Below are 27,300 nucleotides of genomic sequence, written 5' to 3' on the forward strand. Positions count from 1 at the left end.
CTGTGCACTTCAGACAAACTGGGCAAAAATTTACCATTTTCAAAGTGACATGGTTTTTCATGGCTAAAAGACACTTCTCCGTTAGCAATCAAAGCAAAGAGGCTTTTGTGGTTAAATAAATTTTCTGTTTAGCAAAATCTCTTTCATCATGATTTGTGCTTTAAAATAGAAGAAACGAAGTTTGATATGTTACATTAGTGGTTGCAGGGATTTTTCTACACAGTTCTAGTAGGCCTAACAACTTTTGCAAATAACATTTTGAAGAACTTGGGTAGGGGAATCTGTACAAATCCTGTCTGATTTCAGAGTCTCCACACATCAGAATTAAAACTGGTGAAATTTTTCAACTGACTGTTTTTCAGCACATAAATACAGATTTAGCAACACTGAAATGTTTGACCACTTTGTGTCAAATTTGCTGAATTGTTTCAGTTAAAAAACAAAACAAAGCAAAAAATAAATTCTGAAAACATCAATATTTTGACACTTCCAAATGAAATGTTGGATTTTTCAGATTAAATCAATTTTATATTTTAAAATTTTCTTTAATTTCAATTAAAACAATTTAACTGGTTTTAAATAGTCACAATCAAAACTAAGCATTGTGATTTTGTTGAAATGAAATGTTCGGTTTGGGCTAAAATGAATTTTTTTTTCAACTGTTGGATTCCCCAAAAATTTCAAAACATTTAGTTTTCAGTTCGGCCTGAAACAATTGTTTTTTCATTTTTTTTTTTTTTTTTTGAATTTTCAGCAAACAGAAAAATCTATCATTCGCTTCGCTTGAGGCAGGATATTGTTGAAAAAGCAAATGGTGGCACACTCCCCAGCCTCCAATCCATCAGGAAGTGCAACCTCCATTTACGAAAGCACACCTAAACGTGAAGGATTTTTCTCTTATGGCGAAGCATCTGTCATGAGCAATCAGCAGAAGTCTGTAGCTTTGATGCCTTTGTTGGCAAGTCTTCCATATCAGCACTGGAAAAGACTGGCACCAGAAAAGAGCTTTGGGGAAGTCCATTTTTTAAGTTCTGGGGCAACTGATGTCATTATCGCAAATGCACACAAGTGCAGGATTGGACAGAGATCAATTTCATAATAAATCAGTCCCATTTTCCAATCTGAAACAATTTATCTGCTGAGCCAACTTGCCAAACAGTATTAGAGGCTGAGGTCAAATTGAAAAAGACAGATCATGTTTTCAGCTTTTCCTTAAAACGTATGCTCTGTATCCCGAGGCATCCTTCTCAGCAGTTGATTCACAATGTATTTATCCTTTCTGGAGACATTTCCTTCAGGAGGTTTTCATCTATAGTTACAGCAGGAATTACATGTTTCATGCCATCCACTGACATGCAAGCTTTGAGCTTGAAACTAGCACCTGTCTTTTGTCATATTTTGCACTATTTATAGACTGGATAGAAAGATTTTTTAAAAAGCTTGATTTGTAATAGATTCAAGATATTCAAGGAAATTTCAGTTTATTGTACCAAGCACAAGCTAGTCTTTATCTGTGTTCATTCAGGCTCCAGCTCTGCTGGAGACATCCAAGTAAAGATATTAGATATGGGCACATTATAATAGAACTATCTGAGCATTTTCTGTATAGTGAAAGAGGGAATCATAAACTGAGCTCATAAATTGTGCGCTCACTTAATGTGTAGCATTAGCCTGATAATATATAGTAGAAACAAAGCTAATTGTGTCCTCCAGGAATGGTCACTGTATGCAAGGCAGAGCCATGGGGAAAAAAATCAAATATGTGCATGTGAAAATGCCAGAGCTAATGTTATTATCATTGCTAAGCCATTCAGAAGAGCTGAAAAGGTCACAGGTTCATTGATTCCAAGGCCAGAAGGGACTATTGTGATCATCTGGTCTGACTTCCTGTATAACACAGGCCATAGAAGTTCCACAAAATAATTCCTCGAGCAGATCTTTTACGGAAACATCCAATCTTGTTTTAGAAATTGTCAGTGACGGAGAGTGCACCACGACTGTTGGAAAATTGTTCCAATGGTTAATTACCCTCACTGTTAAAAATGGATGCCTTATTTCCAGTCTGAATTTGTCTAGCTTCAACTTCCAGCCATTGGATCATGTGATACCTTTCTCTGCTAGATGGAAGAGCACATTATTAAATATTTGTTCCCCATGCAGGTACTCAGACTGCAATCTGTGACCCCTTAACCTTCTCTTTGTTAAAATAGATTGAGCTCCTTGAGTCCATCACTTTAAGGCGTGTTTTCTCATCCTTTAATCATTCTTGTGGCTCTTCTCTGAACCTTCCCCAATTTATCAACACCCCTTTTGAATTACGGACACCAGAATTGGACACAGTATTCCGGCAAAGGTCACACCAGTGCCAAATACAAAGGTAAAATAACCTCTACTTCTACTTGAGATTCCCCTGTTTATCCATCACATCAGATCTGCTGTAGCCAGGGTATTGTGTGTTCATATGATGTGAACTGAAAATGGCACAGGCATTCGGCATGCAAACTATTGGTGTGACTTGCGTACTGCAAGTTATCTGATGTGCATCGTAATGCTTCAGAAGATTAAACCCTTTGTGCAGACACACCCTAATATAACTTCCCAGGTGTATATACAGTAGATTCTGCTTATTAACAACCATCTCAATTGCCAGCAAAAAGTTGTCATTATTTGGCAGTTGCCAGTAGGTGGAAGTCAGGTTTGCAGGGCTGCAGCCAGGGGATTTCCAGGGAGTGGGGGTGCTGGGGCCCCATGGGGTTGCACCATACCCCTGCCTACACTATCCAGGGGTTTGGACTCAGCACGTCCCAGTGTTTCCTTTCCTGTGTACAGTCCCCCGCAGGGCACAGTCTGGAGAGCACAGGGAGAGGTACCACCATGCAGCTCCAGCATCTGGGTTGCAGCCTCCCTCCCCACTACTGCCCTGTCCATAGCCTCCCCTCCCAGTCCCTCACTTCCTGAGTAGTTCCCTTCTGCAGGCAGGGTTGCAGCCCCACTAGGAAGCAATAGGATGGGCAGAGCACTGGCTTCAGGCAGGTTTGTGGGACTGCAGCCAAGGAAGGCATGTCTCAGTGCTTCCTTCCATGGCTCAGCCTTGCAAACCTGCCTGCAGCTGGGGCCTTGCTTCCAAAACATGTTAAAAAGCAGTATGCTGTTGCCAATATCCAAATCCCATTAACATTAAAGTCAATGGGACAGGATTAATTCCCAGCAAAATGTGGCTATTAATAGGACGTTGTCACTATCTGGGTTGCTGTTAAGCGGAGTCTATTGAATAAGGCAAATCAGGTTTTCAAAATCATCTCCCTCTCCCATTTTTGCAGCTACATTTTTAGAATCACCCCAAAATATAAAAATAATATAAAGAAAACCACCAATCAACCAGAAAGAAATCCATTCAAAAGACAAATACCCTTTTTATGAAAGATGTGCTGTTGCCACTGTGGTCAACTTCTGACTCAGCAGCACATGGGCATATTTCTCAGAGTAGAGGATGTTCGCCAGTAACACAGTGTCTGAATGTGTTTATCCCCAAAGCCACTAACAAGTGTCATCAACACTCATTTTGAATAAAGGAACAGCTTTGACAGGGCTACCCTAATTCAGTTTTTCTCTTCATTCTTTCTCACGATGAACACTCCTTCTACTGGACTGTTTCTTTCTGGTGTGACAGATGGCAATATCCTGGACAGGCGTATTGAATGATATTTAATATCTTTGAACTCTCTTGTATTCAAAATGCAATTGTTGAAGTGCTATTGTGAGATTGTATGGCACTTCTGTAAGAGGTATGCTAATGTAATTCCTTCTGTAAACCACCATTTGGAGCTCCCCAGGGAGAGGGGGGGCCCTTGTCTGGCTGCTTACCTATTCCCAGTTTCTTCAAAGATTTAGACTGGATTCTCGAGAGACCAACAGACAAAGGGAGGGTTTGGGGTAAATAACCCGGCTCTGTGCTTTTGTTCTGATCCAGCAAATGAACAGGCCTCCAGGCCATGGAAGACCCCAATCCTCAAGGAAGGGTTAGAAGGACTGACACTGATCAAAGTCCTTGGGAGATGGGATGGGGTTGGTCTCTGGTAAGCTTATTAGCATGCTTGGAGGTGCTTTTATTGTTTTTAATATGTTTTCTCTGGAGTGCTTTTACCGTAAGAATAAAATAGGTTTGCTTATAAAGAATTGTGTGGTAACATGAGAACTTAAGAGCTCCCATACATGCAAATGTGTCCTAGTCAACCTTGCCCAGTATCCTGTCTCTGACAGTGGCCCATACCAGAGCTTCAGGAGGAGTGTACAGAGCAGGACAAGTATGAATGATCCACCCTTGTCTTCCATTCCTGCTTTGTGCAATCAGAGGTTAGGGTTACCCTGGACATGGGGTAGCATCCCTGACCATCTTGGCTAATAGCCATTGATGGACCTACCCTCTTTGAACTTATCCTGTTCTTTTCTGGACCCAGTCATGCTTTTGGTCATCACAGCATCCCATGGCAATGAGTTCCACAGGTTAGGTATGCATAGTGTAAAAGAGTACTTCCTCTTGTTTGTATTAAACCTGCTGCCTATTAATTTCATTGGGTGACTCCTGCTTTTCTGTATAGTGTGAGAGTAAATAACACTTCTCTATTCACTTTCTTCACACCGTTCATCTTTTATAGACCTCTGTCATATCTCCCCTGAATCAGCTTTTTTCTAAGATGAACAGCTCTAATCTTTTTAGACTCTTCTCCCATGGAAACCGTTCCCTATCTTTGATCATCTTTATTTTCCTTCTGTGAAACTTTTCCAGTTCCACTATATCCTTTCTGAGATGGGATGACTAGAACTGGACACAGTATTCAAGGCATGGGCACACCATATATTTATATAGTGGCTTTACGATATTTTCTGTGTTATATTCTAATTCTAACAGACTGGTGAGACGGGATGTTGAATCTTCCTCCACAAGTCATGTTTATCTATATGTCTGTTAATTCCATTCTTTACTGTAATTTTCACTCCAGGCATCTGAAGAAGTGATGTTTTTTTTACCCACAAAAGCTTATGCCCAAATATATCCGTTAGTCTTTAAGGTGCCGCTGGACTCCTTGTTGTTTTTGTGGATACAGACTAACAAGGCTACCCCCTGGTTCTTTACTATAGTTTATACCAATTTTCCAGTACTGAAGTTAGATTCAACATCCTATAATTGCCAGCATCTCCTCTGGAGCCCCTTTTTAAAATAGGCATTACATTAGTTACCTTCCAATCATCTGGTACAGAGGCTGATTTCAGTGATACGTTACATACTACAATTAGTAGTTCTGCAATTTCATACTTGAGTTCCTTCACATCTCTTGAGAGAAAACCACCTGTTCCTGGTGACTTATTATTGTTTAATTCATCAATTAGTTCTAAATCTGCTTCTATTGACCTCATGTGAGACAGTACTTTAGACTTTTCACTTTAAAAGAATAGATCTGTCATGGGTATCTCCCCCACATTCTCTGCAATGAAGACAAATGCAAAGAATTCACTTAACTTCTCTGCAATGGCCTTGTCTTCCTTGAGTGTTTTGTTTACACCTTTGTCATCTTGTACCCCCCTGTCTATTTGGCAGGCTTCCTGATGTACTTGAAAAAAAAATACTGTTTGTTTTTGTCTTTAGCCAGCAGTTGCTTCTGAAATTCCTTCTTGGTCTGTCCTGTTATACTTTTACAATTTACTTGCCAGAGTTTGTGCCCTTTCCTATTTTCTTCATTGGGATTTGACTTCCAAATTTTAAAGGATGCCATCTTGCCTTTAAGGCCTCCATTTCTCTGCTGTTCAACCATGGCAGCGTTTTTTGATTGGGGTATACATTACGTCTGGGCTTCTATTATGGTGTTGTTAAGTAGTTTTCATGCTGCTTGCAGGCATTTTACCCTTGTGACTCCTCTTTTTAATTTCTGTGTAACTAGCTTCCTTATTCTTATGTAGTTCTCTCATTGAAATTTAAATGTTTCTGTGGTGTGTTTTCTTGATATTATCCCCCCAAGAAGCATATTAAATTTAAGTACATTATAGTTACCATTACTGAGTGAACCAAATCCTGTGTTCCACTTAGGACTAAATCAAGAATTGCCACTCCCCCTGTGGGTTCCAGGACTAGCTGCTCCAAGAAGCAGTCACATATGGTGTCAAGAAATGTAATCTCTGCATCACGCCCTGAGGTGACATTTACCCAGTCAATAGAAGGATAGCTGAAATCACGCATTACTGTTGTGTTTTCTGGTTCTGTAGCCTCTCTAACCTTCCTTAGCATTTCACAAGCTCTGTCACCATCCTGGTCAGGTGGTTGGTAGTATATTCCTGCTGTTATACTCAAGCATGGAATTATTATCCATAGAGATTCTATGGTACAGTTTAATTCAGTTAAGATTTTCACTTTATTTGATTATATGCTTTTTAAAAACATACAGTGCTAACTCCTCCACCAGTGCGACCTAGTCTGTCATTCCTATATATTTTGTACCCTGGTATTGCTGTGTGTAATGGGGTGGACTAACCCCACACTGGACCAATGGGGCAGACCAATCGTTGTGGGACCAGGAGCTCATGCGCCCTTTCTCCTGCTACGCATGCTCCAGGTGGAAGAGCCAAATAAAAGGCAGCAGCCCAGCTCAGTTGGGGCTGGCTGCGGAAGAGGAAGGACATGTACTGCAGGTTCCTGTAGAGGTGCCGGCGACACTCCAGGCAGTAGAGCCCGAGGACCCAGACTACACTGTGAACGACTCACTGCCTGTGGAGACTGCCGGGGAAGCCGAGCTGCTGAGGAGGTTCCCAGGATGCAACCGGTGGTAGGAAGTGACCCAGGGAAGGTAGTAGAAGCCGATGCCTGAACCCCTAACAGGGAGTTCCCGAGTTTCATAGGGCCCTGGTGGAGAGGAACAGGCTGGGTTCCCCTACCACACCCCATGGGCCACCAGGCATGGCTGCTGTCTGCTCTACGTCCCAGTCCAGAAGCTTAGAGGCCATAGATTGTTAGTTTGTTGTGCCCTGCCCTGGGGCCACAGACGGATTGCTGTTTTGCTCTGCCCAGGGGGACAATTCCCCAATCACTACTGCCTGCCCTAGCCAGGAGGCTTAGGGGGCTATAGACTGTTTATTTGTTGTGCCACACCCAGGGGCTACAGACTGATCATTGTTCTGCCCTGTCCAACTTGTGGTTGTCGGTCCCAGCCCGGATGCTCAGGGGCTACGTACTGTTTATTTACACGGCCCCGTCAGGGGACTGGAGCCCCCTTGCTGCAACTCCCTCAATTAGCAAGAAATCCCAAAGACTGGATGACCAGGTGTACCAACTCCGAACTAGGTCAACGGGGGTAGCCCAGCTCGACACATGGAGCCCCCGTCATATCATGTCCCATTGATTTCCCTCCTTCCACCAAATTTCCACAATGCCTATTATATCAACATCCTCATTTAATGCCAGGCACTCTAGTTCACCTATCTTAGTATTTAGATTTCTGGCATGTGTATATAAGCATGTATATATTTTGTCAATATTTAGTTGCTTGCCTTTATGTGTTATGTATGTTTAAATGGAACTTCTTCTTTCCTACCTTCTATTCTTGGATATAGAGTTAATCCCTAAAGGATATCTCTGTCTGAACCGTGTGCTCCTCTGCATTTGTCAGCTTTCTCCTAGTCCTTAGTTTCATTTATAGCTGTGGGCAATTACACTGTTGTTAGTCTCTGAAGAGAAAGCAAGCAGCTCTGTTTAGGCAGACTGTCTTTTGATGGGAATAAAACAGTGAAGGCCGGGGACTGTTCAGCCTGGAAATACCCCAGTCAGGAGGGGGAGAGACACGGGTCTCCATCCAAGAGAGGCGATGGCCAGGGAAGCTGGAAGCCTGAGCGATAGTGCATTTTCACCAAGCATTTAGTAGTTATTTAAAAAAACAACCCCTAAACGTTTTGACAGATGAAATGAAAAATCAGGACATTTCAGGTGTCTTTAAAGAAGTTCCAAGAATCTAAATGAAAAGCTAGTAAAACTGAGATGTATATTCTCATAACTATAAGCCTCTCTCGGGATACTTGACTTCCCACATTATTAAATAAATCTAATATAAATAACTTCCGGACCTCACACTCCCTCCCGTTCATTATGTACATAGGGAAGGATGAAGCTTGATTGCACAATAAATATAGGTAGTACTGCATGTACCATCAGAACCAATTTGTTTTCTGTTCACACTTAAGATGAAGGAAAATGTTATCAGAATAACCTGAGAGCAGAAAAACAAAAATACTACATGGATTGATATGACCAGATTTTGCAGAATGAGTTTTATTGCAACCTATTTATTTGGAATCTTTAGTTTTTGCAATTGGGAGTACTAGTTTGCCAGAAGAAGGTACAGAGGATTAGCAATGTCCATCCCAAAGTCTCACTTTACCCACTATCACCAATCAACAATTTTTCAATCTTTTCAAGCTACAAGAGAAATTGGAAAAACTCCGAGATATTAGTTCTCAATACATCTCACCATGAGGCAGATCTAACTTATGGTGTAGCTTTCTTCAAAATTATACATAGAATCATGAAATCATACAAATGTAGGGCTGGAGGTCAGCTAGCCCAACCCCCTTGTGGATGCAGGACCAAGTAAACCTAGACCAGAGATGGGCAAACTATGGCCCACGGGCCACATCTGGCTCGTGGGACCCTCCTGCCCGGCCCCTGAGCTCCTGGCCCAGGAGGCTAGCCCGTGGCCCCTCCCCTGCTGCCTCAGCTCGCCCTGCCGCCAGCGCAATGCACTGGGCGGCCGGGCAGCGCAGCTGCAGAGCCGGGGCCTGACCCAGTGCTCTGTGCTGCTCGGTGGCGTGCCTGGCTCCAGCCGGCCAGCGTGGCTGTAGTGACACCAGCCACCAGTGCTCCAGGCAGCACGGTAAGGGGGCAGGGAGGGTTGCATAGAGGGCAGGGGAGTGTGGGGTGGTGGTTGGGGGTGTGGATAAAAGTCGGGGTGGTCAGAGGGCAGGGAAAGGGGGGGTTGAATGGGGGCAGGGGTCCAGGGGAGGCAGTCAGGAAGGAGAGGGGGGGTTGGATGGGGCGGCAGGGGGAGTCAGGGGCAGGGGTTCCTGGGGCGGTCAGGGAGAAGGGGTGGTTGGATGGGGCAGGGGTCCCAGGGAGGGGCAGTCAGGAATGAGAGGAGGGATTGGATGGGGCAGAAATCCCGGGGGGGGGGAGGGGACTCAGGGGACGAGAAGAAGGGGAGGCGGGGGCTGGGCCATGCCTGGCTATTTGGGGAGGCACAGCCTCCCCTAACCGGCCCTCCATACAATTTCCAAAACCCAGTGCGGCCCTCAGGCCCCTGACCCAGACCTATTCCTGACAGGTGTTTTTCCAACCTGTGCTTAAAAGCCTCCAGTAATGGGGATTCCACAACCTCCCTTGATAACCTATGCCAGTACTTAACTATCCTTATAGTTAGAAAGTTTTTCCTATTGTCTAACCTAAATCACCCTTGCTGTAGATTTAAATTGGAGAAGAAGTGTGGCCTAGTGGTTTAAGGTTCCAGTGGGATTTGTGAATTTTATAATCTGAAATGTGATTCTGACAAATATTTAAGAATTTGCACCACAATTCACTGTTATAAGCTTTTCAGGGCAGGGAATGTCTGCCTCTCATTATACTTTATACAGTGCCTAGTGAGTGGGGCACCTATCTCAGTTGGGTCTTTTAGGCATTACTACAATACAAACAATAATAATGCTAGTAAAGTTTCCATGCTCCAAAGCTTGCAGAACGTGAACAAAGGATTGTACATATGGTTGCATCCAAATATTTGCAGAAACTCTCATCCCACTGCTCTTTCCCTCTCTCCTCCCCCCGGCCATTTCCTCAACTCTAATCGACAATAAAGCCCCTTTGATCCCATGGGGAGGATAGTAAATGGACATGGAGCCTTCAGCTCTACATAGCTGGTTTGAAGACAGACCAGGTCAGTTGTGACTAAGGATTGCTATCATTTGATGGTTATTCAGTGGCCCCTGTGAAATGAATTGGGGATGTCTGTCTGGTTCTATTGGCTGGGTTGCCATCAAGACATTTAACAAACTTTTCTCAACAGAGGGGCAAAAATAGATGAATTATTCTCTCATCCCTACATGTGACTTCTTCAGGTCAGCATTAAAACACATCGTCTCATTGTTAGCAGGTGCTGTTCCCAATCTACTCAAACTGCAGTCTACTCACTTTATCCAAAATCACCCAATCCCTGGTATTTGGAATTATTAAAAACCTAATAAGGTAACAAGGAACACTCAAACTTTTTTTCCTGGCTTGGCTGCACCTACGTTTCCTCTCATGGGATTTCTCAGCCCACACAATAGACCTTCTCTACCGAGAGATCCACTTTATCTCCCTCATATAAGCCACCTGTCTTAATGAGTCAGAAGAACCCATTTAACATTAGTAACAGGAATGGGATGTTTCAGGCAAACCCTACCAGCCTATAACACTCCCATATTTATTTTACAAGCTCAATGAGAAATTGCCATCCTGGCACCTTTCACCAGCACTAAATTTATGATAAAAAAAGTAATTAAAAATAAATCAAAGGAAAAAAAGGATACATCTAAATGGATTTCTGGAAGATCATGTTTGTGGAAGCACAAGTAAGAGCTGGAGAGAAAAACACAAGGATTCTAGCAGGGAAACATTGCAAAGCTGACAGCCTTCAAAGACACCTGGACACCAAAGACATGAGCAAGAACAATCTCTCTTTTGTAAGCACATATTTGAGACACTGCCAAGGGAAAACTTTTGAGGACAAACTAAAAAATAAAGCTATTCTCTTCCACAAAGCCTCTCTCTTTTGGGAACTGGTATCTGATCCACCTGCAGTGCTAACCCTGACTCATGGAAATTTTCCCTAGATTAAATAAATAATACTAAAGAGACCCAGCTGATTTGGAAAGCTCTCCCTGACAATTAACATTTCCACCCCCAATTTGGTTTCTTCTAATAGAAGTGCCAATAGTGACCCCTTCTTGCTTTTGATGTATTATGCTTAACAATGAAAATGGCGTTTTCAAAAGCTTCTGTGGTAAATAATGAAAATGGCTAATGGGCATTTCTTCGTTAAATTAGTACAAGTGATCCAAGGAATCCTCTTTGGTAGGTGATGAGCATTGATTTTGTTCTAATGAAGTGGATGAACTCATGTAGAAGCTCTGTCACTCCTGGATTTGTGGGTGTTTGGCTGGTGCAGAAAAGACACTATGCTACCAGGTGGAAAGTCAGACCGGAAGTATGGTCTAGTGGTTAAGGTGCTAGTCTAAGAACTACGGGTTCAAGTTCCTCCTCTGCCACAGACTGCCTGTTGACCTTGGGCAGGTCGTATAGGGCCAGATTTAAAAATATTTAGGTAGCTAAAGATGCAGATGGGCACATAGAGGAATTATCAAATGGCTTTAAAAATTGGGCCCTTCAATTTTCTGTGCCTCAGTTGCCCGTCCACAAACTGTGGATAATAGTACTCTACCTCAATGGGAGTGCTATGAGGAACAATACATTAAAGATTGTTAAGTACTCAGATAATATGGGACATATAAGTATCCAAAATAGAAGGAAGGCTAAGGACCAGTGACACATATAAACCTGCTGTATTTCTACGGTGCTCATGATTGTAGTATCAGAGTGCCTCACAATACCCATTTGTACACTTATTTTTGCACTAGCAGGAAATACAAACAACTCCAGTTCTAATGGTTATTTATTCAAAACTTAATGACTGTAGTCGTTGAGATTCCTAACAGATTCAGAAATAAAATCATTAGAGAAATCTCTTGGTGTGTTCCAGCCTCTTTGGGTAATTCTGGCACTGCTACGGTGCTGGAAAACAGCCAGATATGGCGAAGTGAGAATTCCCCTAGCATGCTGGGAGTGGTCAGCTGGCACAGAACCAGCATTATGTGGGAGCTGCGATCGGCCGAACCTGCGGACGCTGCAGGTAAGCAAACCGGCCCGGCCCTCCAGCAGATTTCCCTGATGGGCCACATGCCAAAGGTTGCTGATCCCTGATGTAAAGTAAACCCAAATGTTTAAGACTTTAGCACAGTAGGTTTAATCATAATAATGCGTAGTAGTAGTTAAAGCTTTCAGTTGCACTGCGGTTCTGTGGACTAACTCATATATTGTTTTCTTCAAATAAAGAACCACTCACTGAAGGCAAAGATACATAGGACTGTATTATTAATTAATTATTATTATTATTTGGGAGGAGGGATAGCTCAATGGTTTCAGCATTGGCCTGCTAAACCCAGCATTATGAATTCAATCCTTGAGGGGGCCATTTAGGGAACTGGGGCAAAAATCTGTCTGGGGATTGGTCCTGCTTCAAGCAGGGGGTTGGACTAGATGACCTCCTGAGGGCCCTTCCAACCCTGATATTCTATGATTCTATGACTGAACTAGAACTATGGAACCAAGCTATAGAATGACTCACTGTCTGCCTTAAGGCAGTGAGAGTATCTTTGGCCTACACTCACATACCTGGCTTTAAAAAACAAGAGAGATCTTGCTCTAAGAGACTTTGGCTCATGAGCTGAAAAGCGTGTTGGGCTTTTTGAAATATCTGCTCTATGCTGCTAATCCATTGCTCTGGGAGACTGGATTTCAAGAAATGCAGAAGTGGGCCTTGAATGGTAACATTTATTTCACCTATACTTTGTCATATTAATGTAACATTGGTGACTACAGAATGACAACCCCTTGTCTTCCATGCACAGTACAGAGAACATGAGATGAGACCAACTGTAAAAATCTCTTCCCCACTTTTCCTCCCCATTTCAGGTACTGTGGCACATTCTGAGTCAATTTCCCACTGCCCCCCACAGTCTCCGGCCAGGAGGGGTATGGTATGGAGCGATTTTGTCAGCTCCATGTTGCCTGTAGCTTCCCCTTACTCAGGGGCAATCCCCAGGTAGCCACTTAGGATACGACTACACTGTCATTAAACATTCACGGCTGGCTCGTGTCAGCTGACTCAATGCTCTTCGGGCTGCAGGGCTGTAAAATTGCAGTGTAGATGTTCGAGCTCGGGCTGGGGCTAGAGCTTTGGGCACCCACAAAGCGGGAGGGTCTCAGAGCTCGGGCTCCAAACGTCTACACTGCGATTTTACAGCCCCACAGCCCAAGCCCCACGAACCCAAGTCAGATGATGTGGGCCAGCTGCGGGTGTTTAATTTTAGTGTAGACAGACCCTTAAACTGCTTTTCTGGCTGCTTTGTGCCAGCACAGGGGAGCTGAATCTGGCCCAATGTTTGTAAAGTGCTTTGGATATGAAAAGTGCTAAGGGTTATTTTTAGGTGGGCAAAGAATGCAGGATCATAGTGAGTTAGGGGTTGAAATCCAGCCCTCCATTACACTCATGGAACCTCATTAGTATCCAGGGAGTTTCATGTGCACAACTAAGGGCAGAATTTGGCTCAGGCACTTAATAGAATTTCATGTGTTGTGTCCAGCTGGTTGCTTACTTATAAATTACAAAAATGTACTGTAATTTAAAACTGCATTCATAAGATAGCAGTTTCCATCTGAGTGATAATGAAACACATTCCAAGGTTACTCCAGGACTTTACTGAAAGCTATTAGAGATCAGTTCAAAGCTACAAAAAAAAATATTGCACTAATAAGTGTTCTGCATTTTTAAGTTCCTCTATCAGGAGTAATTAAATGTGATTTTTTTTCTTAGACCAGTGATTTGTGGGATAACTGTCTGCAGAAAAAAAAAAAGAAGAAGAAGAAAAAAAGAAGAGATCTGGGATTTTGAAACTAAATAACAATACATCCTGAGGATATTTTGCACCGGGCTCTTGCAGGAAGTATCCCTTGCTGTTATGTGGCCAAATCCTGAAATCTCTGCCCAGCAGGTAACGATCATCATGGCCCAGAGCTCCAGCATAAGGAAATTTAAGCCCCAATCCTAAACGTTGTTCCACATATAGCCCTATTCAGCCAATGCGCCTCTTCTCCCCTCACATTCCCCATCTGGGGAACGAGGATAATGATACTAGTTAGTTTTTGTATTACAGGAGCCCATGGAGTCCCCAACTGAGATCAGGGCCTCATTGTTCTAGGCACTGTCCATACACATAATGAGAGACAGACTTTGCCCCTTCAGAGTTTACATTCTAAATAGGCAAGGCAGGCAAAGGGTGGGAGAAAGGATATCCTATGCCCAGTTTACAGGTTGGGAATGGAGGTAAAGAAATTAGGTGACTCACCTAAGGTGACATGGGCAGTCTGTAGCAAAGCTAGGAATTGAAGTCAGCTCTCCAGAATCACAGCTCAATGCCACAACCACAGAATTGTCCTTCCTCTCTATTTATCTTATTTTGTATGATGCTTTTGGATCTAATGATGATGAGAGTGTGATATAAATGTTAAGTATCCCCAAGGATTATTTTTATGATGTGATTAGTTATACAACAACTGCACCAAACCCATTACAATGATGCTCTTGTGGCTAAGCAAACTATCCCCAGACTATCTGAAACTCTTCTAGAGTCATTCCCATCAAGGAATGCTATATGCGCTAGTGAGACAATGCTTATCTGTGTGAGCATCACCTACTGCTCTATTCAGGTCACAAGGCAAGTGGAACAACTCCTGCTCCAGACAGCTGTGCTGGAAGTCAAGTAAGAACTCGGGAGATGAGGATAGAATTCCTGGGGGGTTGGGTGAAGCTGTTGGTTTCCTTTGAAAAGAAATAATGACTGATTCTCCATGCATTTAAACTGTACAGGGATGAGGCAAAATCTGGCGATACTCCACTGGATTTATACTGGTGGATGTGATAATTGTACAATTAAGGTCACAAGCTTATCTAAATTGGCTTATAATTTTAATGACAGGTTTCAGGGTAGCAGCCGTGTTAGTCTGTATCCTCAAAAAGAACAGGAGTACTTGTGGCACCTTAGAGACTAACACATTTATTAGAGCATAAGCTTTCGTGGGCATATATGCATATATGCATCCGAAGAAGTGGGTTGTAGCCCACGAAAGCTTATGCTCTAATAAATGTGTTAGTCTCTAAGGTGCCACAAGTACTCCTGTTATAATTTTAATGGTTGGCTTCAGAGATTGGATGGCTGCATTTGAGACCCACAGGCTGCTGATTTTGCAACTGCTTCTCTCTAATGACGGTGTTTTATTTACATTTCCAGGCATGTGTTATTTCAATTTCTGTTTATCTCTTGTATCCATCACGGAGGCTGTCTCAGAAGACAAGGCTGGGCCGATGAGAAACTTGCAGGTTTTGCTTGGACCGAGCCACAGCATTCCTAAAAATTGGCTGCACCTCAGAAAAACTCTTAGAATAATGTTATTTACTAATTTCTGCCCTGCAAAATGTAGCTGAAATAAAAACATTTCCGACCAGACTGTTACGCTTGATGGTGAGACAAAGGTGATTAACCCCTGGCTTCCCTGATACTAACCGCACTTCACTAACTCCATATATGCCTTTTGAGTCTGACTCTGCAGGGAGCTGAGCAGCCTTCCTGAGGTGACATGTACCCTCCTCTTCCATGGATTTGAGCTGAAGACCCTCAGCACCTTGCAAAAAACATCCAAGTGCCTGAGAAAACTGGGCCCTTTCTGGCAAATGGGATCCTTCACATACACAGGTTACTCCCTTCCATCTGGAAGCAATTGGCCACACGGTCTCACTTTCAGGAGCATTGAACAAGAAAGCAAATTAGATTCTATACATCTGATGCTCAGCATCAGAAGCAAACCCTGGCCCTATGTCCAATCATCAACACCAAGATAAAGTCAGGGTCCCTCCTGCCTGGGGGTTACACTGGAGGGTGATCCTGACAGCTCAACATGTGCTACTTTTGAGGAACACAGAGTTAATTTTCCATAAGGGCTGTTATTGTTACCAGTGCTGGTTACTAACCTCTGCTTTACTTAGCTGCCTTTTTAAGCTGCAGAACCTTCCACTGGCTGCTGAGTGGATGAATTGATTTGTGGACAGAGAGGGAAAAAGGCACAAAGCAGAATAACTACCATTGCACATTCATTATATAATGAGAGGGGGAAAAAAACTTATTGGACGTAAGGAGATTTTCCTTTCCCCAGTTATAACTGGTAATCTTACAAAAATGAAGTCAGAGGAAAAAAAAAAGTCAGTCCACATTTCCTGGAGAGGTCAAAGAAATTGGTTTCCTAATGGAAATGTAACGATTCAAAGATTTACAATTCAAAGTTTAAGAATACCTGAAGATTAAGGTTTGGCAAGAATACCGGTGTAAACACTAGGTAAGATACCCTTTACGAAAAAAATACATATTATTCTGAATCATTACAGTTCAAACAAAGCAACTGTCAATTTCCCAGTAATTTTCATTTAAATGCACAATATTATTCTCCTACTCAGTTATCTATTTCCAAGATATTCAGAGCAACAGGGAGGGGGGGAGAGGAGAACAAGCTACGTGATCAGTCTAATATGCACAATTATTAACTCCAGGATAGCTACACAGTAGGGTCACATACAGTAACTGTTATTTTGGATCTCCAGATAGGGAGGGTCAAATTTTCCATGGGCAGAATTAGTTCAGATAAGCGTGAGAAAGTTTCCACATTTCCAAAGCCTAAAGTATGATAGGAGAGACTCGAGAAAGAGGATCCGGTTTCAGGAAGGACCTAATTTGTTCACATGTTGAGCTTAGGAGTGCAAGCTTGTGGCTAGGGTATGACTAGATAAATTCAGGCCTTTCAACATGTAAAACTGGCCTCTATTCATGCTCAATAAAGATCTTTCCTATATCTGTGCCTGCCTGTTGCATTACTTATTACTAACAAAATTTAGCCTGTCATAGCATCATCCCTGCCTTCATCTAATCTATTGTCTCACTTGCCTCCTGCTAGCTTTGATGTTTCCCTCATCTCCTCCTTTCACAAGCAGCTCTGTGTGTCCTGGCATGCCATCCTGCTTGTAGTGTGGAAGTGCAGCTAGAGGGTGAGACTCATTCTTCAGGAGGGACATACGTTGGTGTGAACCCAGTGACTCAGATTTGAAAGCAAAATTGTTGCCTCTGGGTGTGGCATAGAGAGAAACAGATAATGAGATACTGGAGGGAATTTTAGATAATGGAGGCACAAAACTGAGGCTATCTCCTTAATTTAAAAATATTCTCCCTCTGAACAGCATTTCCCAACATCTTTTAATCAGTTCCATAAGAGTTATTGACATTTTCAGATGGGCGATCAGTAAATGGTTTTTCTTGGCCAAGAGAACAAAAATTAATGGCTGCTGAGCTATCCAATATTGGCAACTTTCCTGATGGTACCACTATACCTAGGTGATGGGCATTCCTCAGAGCGAAAGAGAGAGAGAGTTTCTCACACTAGAAATCCCAGTGGACAATTCACAGATATGTTCAATATGGTGCAAGATGTCTTTACCTCACAGGAAGTTCAGTACTGCTGGGTGTATTTGGATACATTTTTCAAGTAAGAAATAAGTTAACAGAATGAAATGACAATGCCTATGGGCATATGTAAGACCTGTCCTGCGTTTAAAAATAAAACAGACATCAAGACAAAGGAGACTATCAATGATATACGGAAAAATGTCTACTGCATTCCAGTGTTACAGTACAATACCTTGACATCTGTAAACCTTTGGTATCTGAGATCAATAGATTACTTTCAGTGAAAGATGCTATACGTAGACATGATCTTCTGCACACACACAAAAAAGAGAGAGAGCTACTCTTTCATATACGGTGTCTCTTATCATTTGATATGAATCAAGTTGTTTCTGGGGGTTTCAAAGAGAGTATCATATCTGTATCTGCAGATGCCCCCTCTCATGCCATCATGAAACATAAGCATTTCTAAATTTCTAACTGTACCATTATCATCTTTTAAACCACCTGCTTACCTTTTTAGTAGAGAGGCTTATGATAAAGCCACACCATTTATGATTTGTAAGTTGCAGGCAAAAAAATGTGTGCATGGTTTGTGCTGCTACAACATTGAACCATTATGCGTTTCAACCCAGAGACTTAGCGGCATGTTCCTATCTCAGTCAGCGCTATGAAGTATAATGGATTTGTCAACTCATCATGAATTACAGGGTAATGGTTTATAGGACACTACATTCTGACAAACGTTTCTATCAATTTGCAACCATTAATCAGAATGAGAGTAAGCAAGATCAAGCTCGTTATGTTAAGCTGGAGAGCAACCCGAACCCAAGAAAAGCAAAATAAATTCCACTTGCAGACTTCCACAGCTACAGCTGAGCTGGGTGACACTTAGCCATGTCACTTGAGAATGAGATCAGCCAAAGATTTGATTTGTACTTGTTGAACAGGGGTTCACGTCTCATGCACCCCAATTTTCCTTGGTGTCTCGGCCTTTAACGAACCCAAGAACTCAAAGCAAAGCTTGGTGAACCCTGTGAAGTTTCACCTGGTTTTGATGTTAAACGATAAATGAGCCCAAGCTTGATGGGAATTTGTGAGCCTGATCTGAGTTCATAAAAAACCTGAAATCAAGTGAGTTTCCCCAAGTAGATTCCATGCTGTCACCCCCAAGGACTGAGCTGCACAGAAATAAAAAACAGACAGGACCCCAAAATCATTTGGTACCCCTAAAGCCAAAAGGCTTCAAACTGCCAATCAGACCAACTATTCCAGGTGAGGTATCGAAAGATTAATTTAAAAACACAAGAGGAAAGTCACCGGGCACACCACTGAGCCAAAATGTGCTCTCAATTATACCTTCAAACATCTGAAACAATGCAGAGCTGAATTTGGCCCACCAGTGGCATAAAGGCTTGGCTATAAAATGTGCACAAACAAGCCTCTTTAACAGTGAAAACAGCTAATGTACAAAAAGCTTTGCTCTGCTGCTGACTTTCATAAACCACTCCACTGTGTTGTCATGATATTCCAAAACATCACAAAGCCATCAGTTGTGTTGTCTTAGCCTGCCCAGTGAACACAACAGAGATTATTCTGTCATTTTTCATTTGACAGCCACTGTACTTGTCTGTGCAGCTGACTTCTCTTTACAAAAATATGCCATCTACTACTAGGTAGTGCGTGAATTCTGTTTGCCAGCAGGAAGAAAACCAATCTCTGGATTCTAGAAATAGCTCCTTCATGTAAAGGCATCACAAAGCAAATGCACATTTTTAAAACAGTATCTGAGTCTGAAATAACATTTCCAGTATTAATTCATGCTGAATAAATTGAACTGAATACCAGGTTGATACTGATTCTTCTTGGTAGACCAAGGTAATGCTCATTGACATTATTGTATCTAGTACACATAGGAAAGAGAGAGGGAGAGGAAGTTTATTTGAATAAACATATTTCACGTTACATGTTATACCAAAAGAAAATAGGCAGAGGCAGAAAAATCCTCAGGGCCATTTTCGGAGTGTGTATGTCGGGGGGCTGACGTGATGGGGGAATGAGAAATTAGGAATATGTGTACCCTAGACAGCTCTGAAGAGATGCCACATGTGATTTCCAGAGGACCACTTTTGTCCCCAGTTTTCCAGCAGGGTTGACAGAGACACAACATGAACATGCCCAATGTCCCAGAGTTAGTTATGCCTCAGTTACAACCAAGACCCTCCATTTCCTAAGCACTAGGTAGCCCTCACATTCCATACTTTCTGGGCACAGCTTTCTAGCAGAAAGGAATCAGATGCTGATGGGTGCTTGCAAGGAGGAGAGGCCTCCTGACTCAGCATCTTGTATCCCTGCACTGAGGACAAGCTGGTAAGGGAAGCTCCTTGGACATGTAGGAAGGAGCCCAACTGCACCTTCTCTAAGTATGGCATAGCTACCACTCTGGTAATGAGCACTTGAGCAGCCCTGAAGGAATTCTGTCTGACTCTAGTTTGCCGGAATATTTCTTGGGAGCCTGAGGGCAACACAACCCTTCTGCACTAGTGCACCTGTACTATGCATGACAGAACCTTACTCAAGATAGATGTTTGACTGAGTGATAGGGTAGACTGGTGGTTTACAATCTTTTTTCATTTGTGGACCACAGGTTGAAAACCACTGAGGTAGACCAAAGTTCATGTCATTATATACCTCTCAAGCCCTCTCACATTCTATACGACACTAACATTTTCAGGTCTTCTCTGGGTCACCTAAATTTATTATTGAAACTTTTGCATGAACAAGAATATTAATGCAGAAATGTAGCACTCAAGCAGAGCCCTCTCTCTGCCTCACTCCTCATGTAAAGATTGCCGATCCTTTGCCTTCTATTTGATGTATCTCCCACAGCAGATACAGGGGAACTGTAGCAGTTTCTGTGGATGGCAAAAATGAAAAGGAACAGCATAGAAGCAGCAAAAAAGATCTTAAAGTCCTTTGATTGTGCCTGTTCTTTGTCTGAAGTATAAAAAACGCTGCTGAAGGATTTGTCTGCTAAAGATAATAACCTTTTCAGGAGACTCATATCATCTTTCAAGGATGAATTTATCAGAAAAGATCCCACCTCCAAAGCATTTTCCCTCCCTCGCAAACATCTGAGTTATTTTTGGTCAGGACCAAGATTTGCTTGAGAGTCACTTTTTGAACTCTTATCCAAAGGTCTCCTGGAAGAGTTTAAACCTCCCTGCAAGTAGCCAGCTACCCTCCTGGAGAGCTGAATAGGTCTCACTTATACTGATGTAAATCTCAAGCATCTGCTGGAACTGGTTGGATGCACTGACTCCCATTGGGCCAGCTATCTATGTGGTTTTTTACCCTGGGGCCAACACTCCTAGCTTCAGGTCTGACCCAATGAGGTAAATAAGATTTTAATCTATTTTAAATGTCAGAGCACCCACATAGAAGTCCCATGTCTGCCACTACGGAGCACGTTGCCTGGTTCAGCCCCAAAGTGAGGATTTATCTAGTCACTGACCTATTGGCCATGTGTCACTACAGCTGTTGAAAGAACTGATTTGTCAGTTCGTTGGCCAATCTGAATATTCGTTGGGCTTTCCCTACACAAGCGGCGTCCCGAGTTTGGAAAACACCAATCTAGTCTAGCCTCCTGCACATTGCAGGCCACATAACCTCACCCACCCACTTCTCTCCCATTGGAGAGATGCAAATTTACACCTGCTGAGGATCTAGCCTTCTGATCTGATGTCTGCAAGACTGTGTGTGTTTGCTGCCAAAGTTGCTGACCGCAGAGGCTGCAGAGAAATAGTTAAATGCACTGATTCAGCAGATATCTGCTAGGCTTGAGGGAGAATTTTCTCGCTCAAAAGATTTGTTAGACTTGAGATAAAGCACTAGCCAGCGCTATAGCAAACCATCAGTGCATATTTTACACGAGAAAAATATCCTTTCCCCCAAGTTTGGGATAATTTGCTGATTAGATCAACACGGACATGCTGTCTTTTACCCAAAGGACCAACTTTGTGTGTGTGTGACAGACAGAACAATCTAAAAGGTTCAAACCCTGGGACTAACGTCAAAACATTTAAAATAATGCAGTCATCTCAAACACCTTCTAACAGAGGGTGTCGAGCATTTGACAAGCATAGTGGATTTAGGCCAAGGTTTTCCAAACTGACTACAGATTTTGGTTGCCTGAATTTTTAGATGCCCAGCTTCAGACTCCTGAAAGGGGCCTGGTTTTCAAAAAGTGCCAAGTGTCTGCCCTGTGAAGATCAAGCACCATTTGTTTGTCTCAAGTTTTACATACAAAAATGACTACTTACATTCAAAAGTATTGACAAAAGTATCTGTCCCGCAATACCTCTCTGGAGTCTGAATATCGCCATTAAACAGAGGAGGGAAATGAGGCTACCGGCATGTTAAGTGACTTATCCAGGGTTACACAATAAGGCAGTAGCAGAGCCAGGAATGGAAAACACGTTGTCTATATCACAATGCTGCACATTAACCATATGGATCATCCTTCTTCCTATATTTGTCCCAGCTGAAAAGTAGTATCCTTTCACTTTTGTCACAATCAAAAGAGCTTTGTAAAGCAAAAATGTGGGGTTTGCACCTGCAGTAACAACAAGCTTTTGATTTCTTTTGTTTGAATATAGCAAAAATATTGAGCAAAACCTGCAAAACAAATCTGAGACCAAACTGGATTTTGCCAGCACAAACCCTAGACACCACAGAAAGCTTTAGGGCCTGCTTGCAAATGAAGACAAGCTGGCTGATACAAATAGCCTAGTAAATGAAGAATGTAAAGAAAAATTGGAGTATTCCAAAGTGCTCTCCGGACAGATTTTTTTTTTTTTTTTGTACATGACAATGACACAAAGCTTTAGTGACCTGGAAAGGCAAAACGATGACATTTAAACCTTGAAATCGTCAATACCATCTTGGAAGCAGCCCGACTGATGGCTTAGTTAATTAGCTTTCTGTTTGTCGATATGGACAGTGCAGTATGTCTAAGACTAAGAGCTGGCTCATGTCACACAAGATGTTGGAAAGATTCCACACAAGAAAGGTTTGGAGCAGGGAAAGCAAACACTGTTTAAATAGCTCCTAATGGAGGACTGTTTTAAACAGCATGGGGGGCTTTAATGTGCCTTCAATACGGCCAAGGGGATTAAAAAATGAACTCTTAACTCTGCTCACTGAAAAGATGAATGAAGGTTGTCATTGTGCAAGGCATCATCACCATCAGGAGAAATTGTACACTGTCAGGAAGGTGAAGCAGTTTTTCATCTGAGCAGAAACCCGATCTTTTGTGCTGTACTGTATTTATGATAAAGGTTTCCTTCCACAGACTGACAATGCAGCCAGTTCTGACCCCTATATGCTACAGGGCCACGAAAGAATTTCCTTGCTGCAGGATCAGTGTAAAGCGAATGTAGGAGGCCCTATGCTGCCATTTGCAAGCCCCAAGCTGCGGATAGGGGCATGAAGGGATGGATTGGGAGTGGGAGAAGGCTTGTTTGTAGTACTTGCAGCCCAGATGCTGCCCATCAGAGGCTTCCATAAGTTAGCGCAGGCCACAGGGCTGCTGTAACTTACCCATTGTGGCCTTCACAACACTTCGGAATCCAGAGAGTGCAAAGTTGTCAAAGTCACCTTTGCTGCTCTTCCCTGGGGCTGCATTTTCTGTGCCGCACTTCTCTGGAGATGCAGCCCAGACTCTAGCCCAGAGTGACAAATAATTTGGATTATGATTTTTTTGCAGCGTATGTCAGCTTTGCAGACAAATGTAACCATTAGTGAGGGAAACAACTATGAAATGTGTCACCGTTCTGGAGTCAGGGAGTGCCCTCTGGGAGAGAATTGGCCCTTCCTTACCTCAGTGCAACCCCACTGAGATCTGAAGACAAAACCCGGCTCTGTGCTTTTTCCTCAGGAGCTGGTTTATGGACTGTTGTGATTTCCCCGTGGTACAGTTTGTCCTCACTAGCAGCTAGGTATTTCATTATCTGTACATGACTGTGATGTGTATATACAACCACCAACGTGAAAGGAAACTTGAGTTGGGTGTGGAATTGTTCTCTTAGAGTTTATGTAGTTCTTATTGCCAGGGAAACCATTTCCTTTGTGTGTGTGTGTATGTTCATATTTGCTACTTCTCTGGCACTGTGCCTCGCAGTGGGTGGGGTAAACTGGCTTAGACCTCTATATCTAAGGGCTAAGATAAAGTGAGTAATCCCTCTCCTTCTCCCCTACCCTAGCTGGCAGGACTCCTAGAGCAAAGGTTACATCTGCCATTGGTCATTCTCCTCCTCATAGCAGTGGAAAGAACAAGATGTGGCCCAAACATTTATTTTTAACAGCAAAGAGCCTGAGCTGCAAATTTCAGATCCAGCTCCAAACTTCCACCAAGTCCTGATCGAGGTGCATTCAAATCTGGAGTTTTCCTTTAGACGCCTCTCTAGCTGTTTTGTAGCCAAGCCCAGACACAGATCACATTCAGCTGTTACGCAAACAATGGATAACAATTTTCACATACAGAACTGGGCAGGGGAATAAATGGATCAAAGCGACTGATAATGGGCTATAAAGCGTATAACTTGTTAGTTGCCAGTCTAAATCCAGTTTGGGATGGCAGTGTCTAAAAGTTGTTACTGGAGCAAAATGCATAGTAGGGAAAATTTCTATGAATATTCGTTTAAACTCAGAAGTGGTTTTCAATTCGCCTGGGTTGGTGACCATTTCACATTCACTTCCCCTGCACATTTGAAGGCACAAGCTCCATTGACGTGAAGGCCCAAGAATAAGGTAGTGTACACTTTAATATTCACCGAATGCAATTTTTTAAATTTCATATGTAATTGAAATATTTAAAATTTACAATTCGTGCTGTATGACTTGGTAACATAAAACATTTACTCAGGGAACAGAAGATGAAATGTCAAATCACAGGTATCAAGGCTGCCTTACCTGAATAAGCACATGGACCTTCTAGGAGTCGGACTACGTAGGGGTAGAGGGCAACCTGAGAAATACTTTCAGTTCCAAACAAATGTTTCACAAAACATGTTAGAACTTGGTGATTTGTTCACACAATGGGCCCAATTCCACCCTCAGGTGCACAGATAGATTCTCATGTCTACTGAGGTAGTGCCTAGGCACTCAGTCATGGAGGAGGACCTCATTGTGTCAAACACACAACAAAAAGATGGTCTCTGCCTCAAAGGTGTAAGCTTTCATTTTGTTCGCTCGAAGCTGCACTCTCCTAGTTCAGGGTAGAATTTAATACATTCATAGATCCAACTCCAGAAAGGACTATTGTGATTATCTAGTCTGTCTTCCTACATAACACAGGAAACAAGTCACCCAATCATGAGCCACTGGGTCACCTCCTCAGCTGGTGTAAACTGGCATTACTCCATTGATTTCAATCACACATAGATTTATTTCAGATGGGGGTCTGGCCCCATTGGTTTTGTAGTGATCACTTAAAAGTGAGTAAAAAACTATGTTTAATAGGGCTGTAAAGCAATTAAAACAATTGATTGTGATTAATCACACTGTTCAACAATAATAAAATACCATTTATTTAAATATATTTTGGATGTTTTCTACATTTTCAAATATATTGATTTCAATTACAACACAGAATACGAAGTGTACAGTGCTTACTTTATATTTATTTTTGATTACTAGTATATTTCAAATTGACCTAATACAAGTACTACTGTGAAATTTTTTTATCATGAAAGTTGAACTTACAAATGTAGAATTATGTACAAAAATAACTGCATTCAAAAATAAAATAATGTAAAATTTTAGAGCCTGGAGGTCCACTTAGTCCTACTTCTTGTTCAGCCAATTGCTCAGACAAACAAGTTTGTTTACATTTGCAGGAGATAATGCTGCCTGCTTCTTGTTTACAATGTCACCTGAAAGTGAGAACAGGCGTTCACATAGCACTGTTGTAGCCGGCATCGCAAGATATTTACAAGCATCATCAGCATGGAAGCAGTGTCCTCTGGAATGGTCGCCAAAGCATGAAGAGGCATACGAATGTTTAGCATATCTGACACATAAATACCTTGCAATGTCAGCTACAAAAGTCCCATGCAAACGCCTGTTCTCACTTCCTAGTGACATTGTAAATAAGAACTGGGCAGCATTATCTCCTGTAAATGTAAACAAACTTATTTGTCTGAGCGATTGGCTGAATGAGAAGTAGGACTGAGTGGACTTGTAAGCTTTAAAGTTTTCCATTGTTTTGTTTTTGAGTGCAGTTACGTAACAAAAATAATCTACATTTGTAAATTGCACTTTCACGACAAAGAGATTGCACTACAGTTCTTGTATGAGGTGAATTGAAATATACAATTTCTTTTGTTTATCATTTTTACAGTGCAAATATTTGTAATCAAAAATAATATACACCAATTTCTATTACAACACAAAATACAATATATACGAAAATGTAGAAAAACATCCAAAATATTTAATAAATTTCAATTAGTATTCTATTGCTTAACAGTGCGATTCAAATTGTGATTAATTACTATTTTTTTTAATCGTGATTAATTTTTTTTGAGTTAATTGCGTGAGTTAACTGCGATTAATTGACAGCCTTAGTTTCTAATTAAAGAGATTACGTCCTGTAGAATTTTTTTTTTTAAATACACAAATGGCTTTTATGTAGCTCAGTGTTTTAGGGTAAAACTAACACTAGGGTGGACTGAATTATTTGTTTATTCAATAGGTAATTTACTGGTACCTGCAAGTACCATCTGAGTTTTATTTACAACCATCTAAACAATACATCCATATAAACACATAAGAACTAATTATTTAACAAGATATATTTCCACAACATTACATTAACCTCATCTCTACAAAAGTAGCCACATCTAAATCAGCTATGTTCTATTTCAGTCAAAAAGAAATAGTGCCCTATAAATGCCACATACAAAAATTCTATAATTTACCATGATTAAACTATAGTGATTTTTTACACAGTAGTTTTGCTGTAATATTTTATCTTGGGATCTTAAAAAAAGATTTACAGCTCAGAATGCAGTACTTATGCTTAGAATAATAAATAGTGATTTTAATATGTATTTTAAAAAGATTTGTTTCCTTGTTGTGGAAAAGATTTAAATTGCAACGTACACCAATTGATAAAATACAATTTTAGGCCAAATCTGCTTCAGTTATGCTGGTTTACCAACTAAGTGATTATCTTGCCATCTTGACAGTTAACTACATACTTTACTATTGCAAAAATATTTTGCACTAAGAAAATGCTACAATCTTATACAATTTTTGCATAATTCTTACACGGGCAATACTCCCATTGATTTGAATTTTGTTTAAGTAAAGACGGAGGAAAAAATGGAAAAAAAATCAGAATTTGGTCCAGGGATTTTACTGAGTAATACAATAATACTATAAAACTATATATAGTTAAGTATGTCAAATATATGTATTTAAAAGACTTATATTTTAAACATTGCAGACCGATTGTTCCTGTCTCTGTTTGGGAAGAGAGGGGAAACAGACCCACAGAGAGTAAGGTTAACATATTCTCATGTAGGTGCCTAGAGTTGGGTGCTGCTCTTAAATTAGTGGCCTGATTTTCAGAGCTGCTGAACTTCAGGCATTCATGGTTGATCGTTATAGTTTAAGCCACTTGACGAAGATTGCACAGGGAGCCAATAGGAGAAAGACAAAGTCTCCTGACTCCAATTTCCCTGATCTAACCACTGTGATTAAAACTGTAGATACACAGAATTAGAGCTGGATAAGACCTGTTGTTTAATCTCATCCATCCCCTCGCAATGCATGCACAACCCAAAATCGCAATGGCCTTTTTACAAACATACCATATTGCAAAGT

At 41.7% G+C, this 27,300-nt stretch overlaps 1 long non-coding RNA gene across 1 annotated transcript; it reads left to right on the plus strand.

Moving 5' to 3' along the window:
- Positions 1–11,937: 11,937 nt before the first annotated feature.
- LOC128843393 (uncharacterized) lies at positions 11,938–15,399 on the plus strand. The gene is made up of 3 exons (XR_008446256.1): positions 11,938–11,978; positions 13,722–13,899; positions 15,196–15,399. It is a non-coding gene; the product is annotated as an uncharacterized LOC128843393 (long non-coding RNA).
- Positions 15,400–27,300: the final 11,901 nt, after the last annotated feature.

The sequence above is a fragment of the Malaclemys terrapin genome, chromosome 9, assembly GCF_027887155.1.
Source record: "Malaclemys terrapin pileata isolate rMalTer1 chromosome 9, rMalTer1.hap1, whole genome shotgun sequence".
Lineage (NCBI taxonomy): Eukaryota > Metazoa > Chordata > Testudines > Emydidae > Malaclemys > Malaclemys terrapin.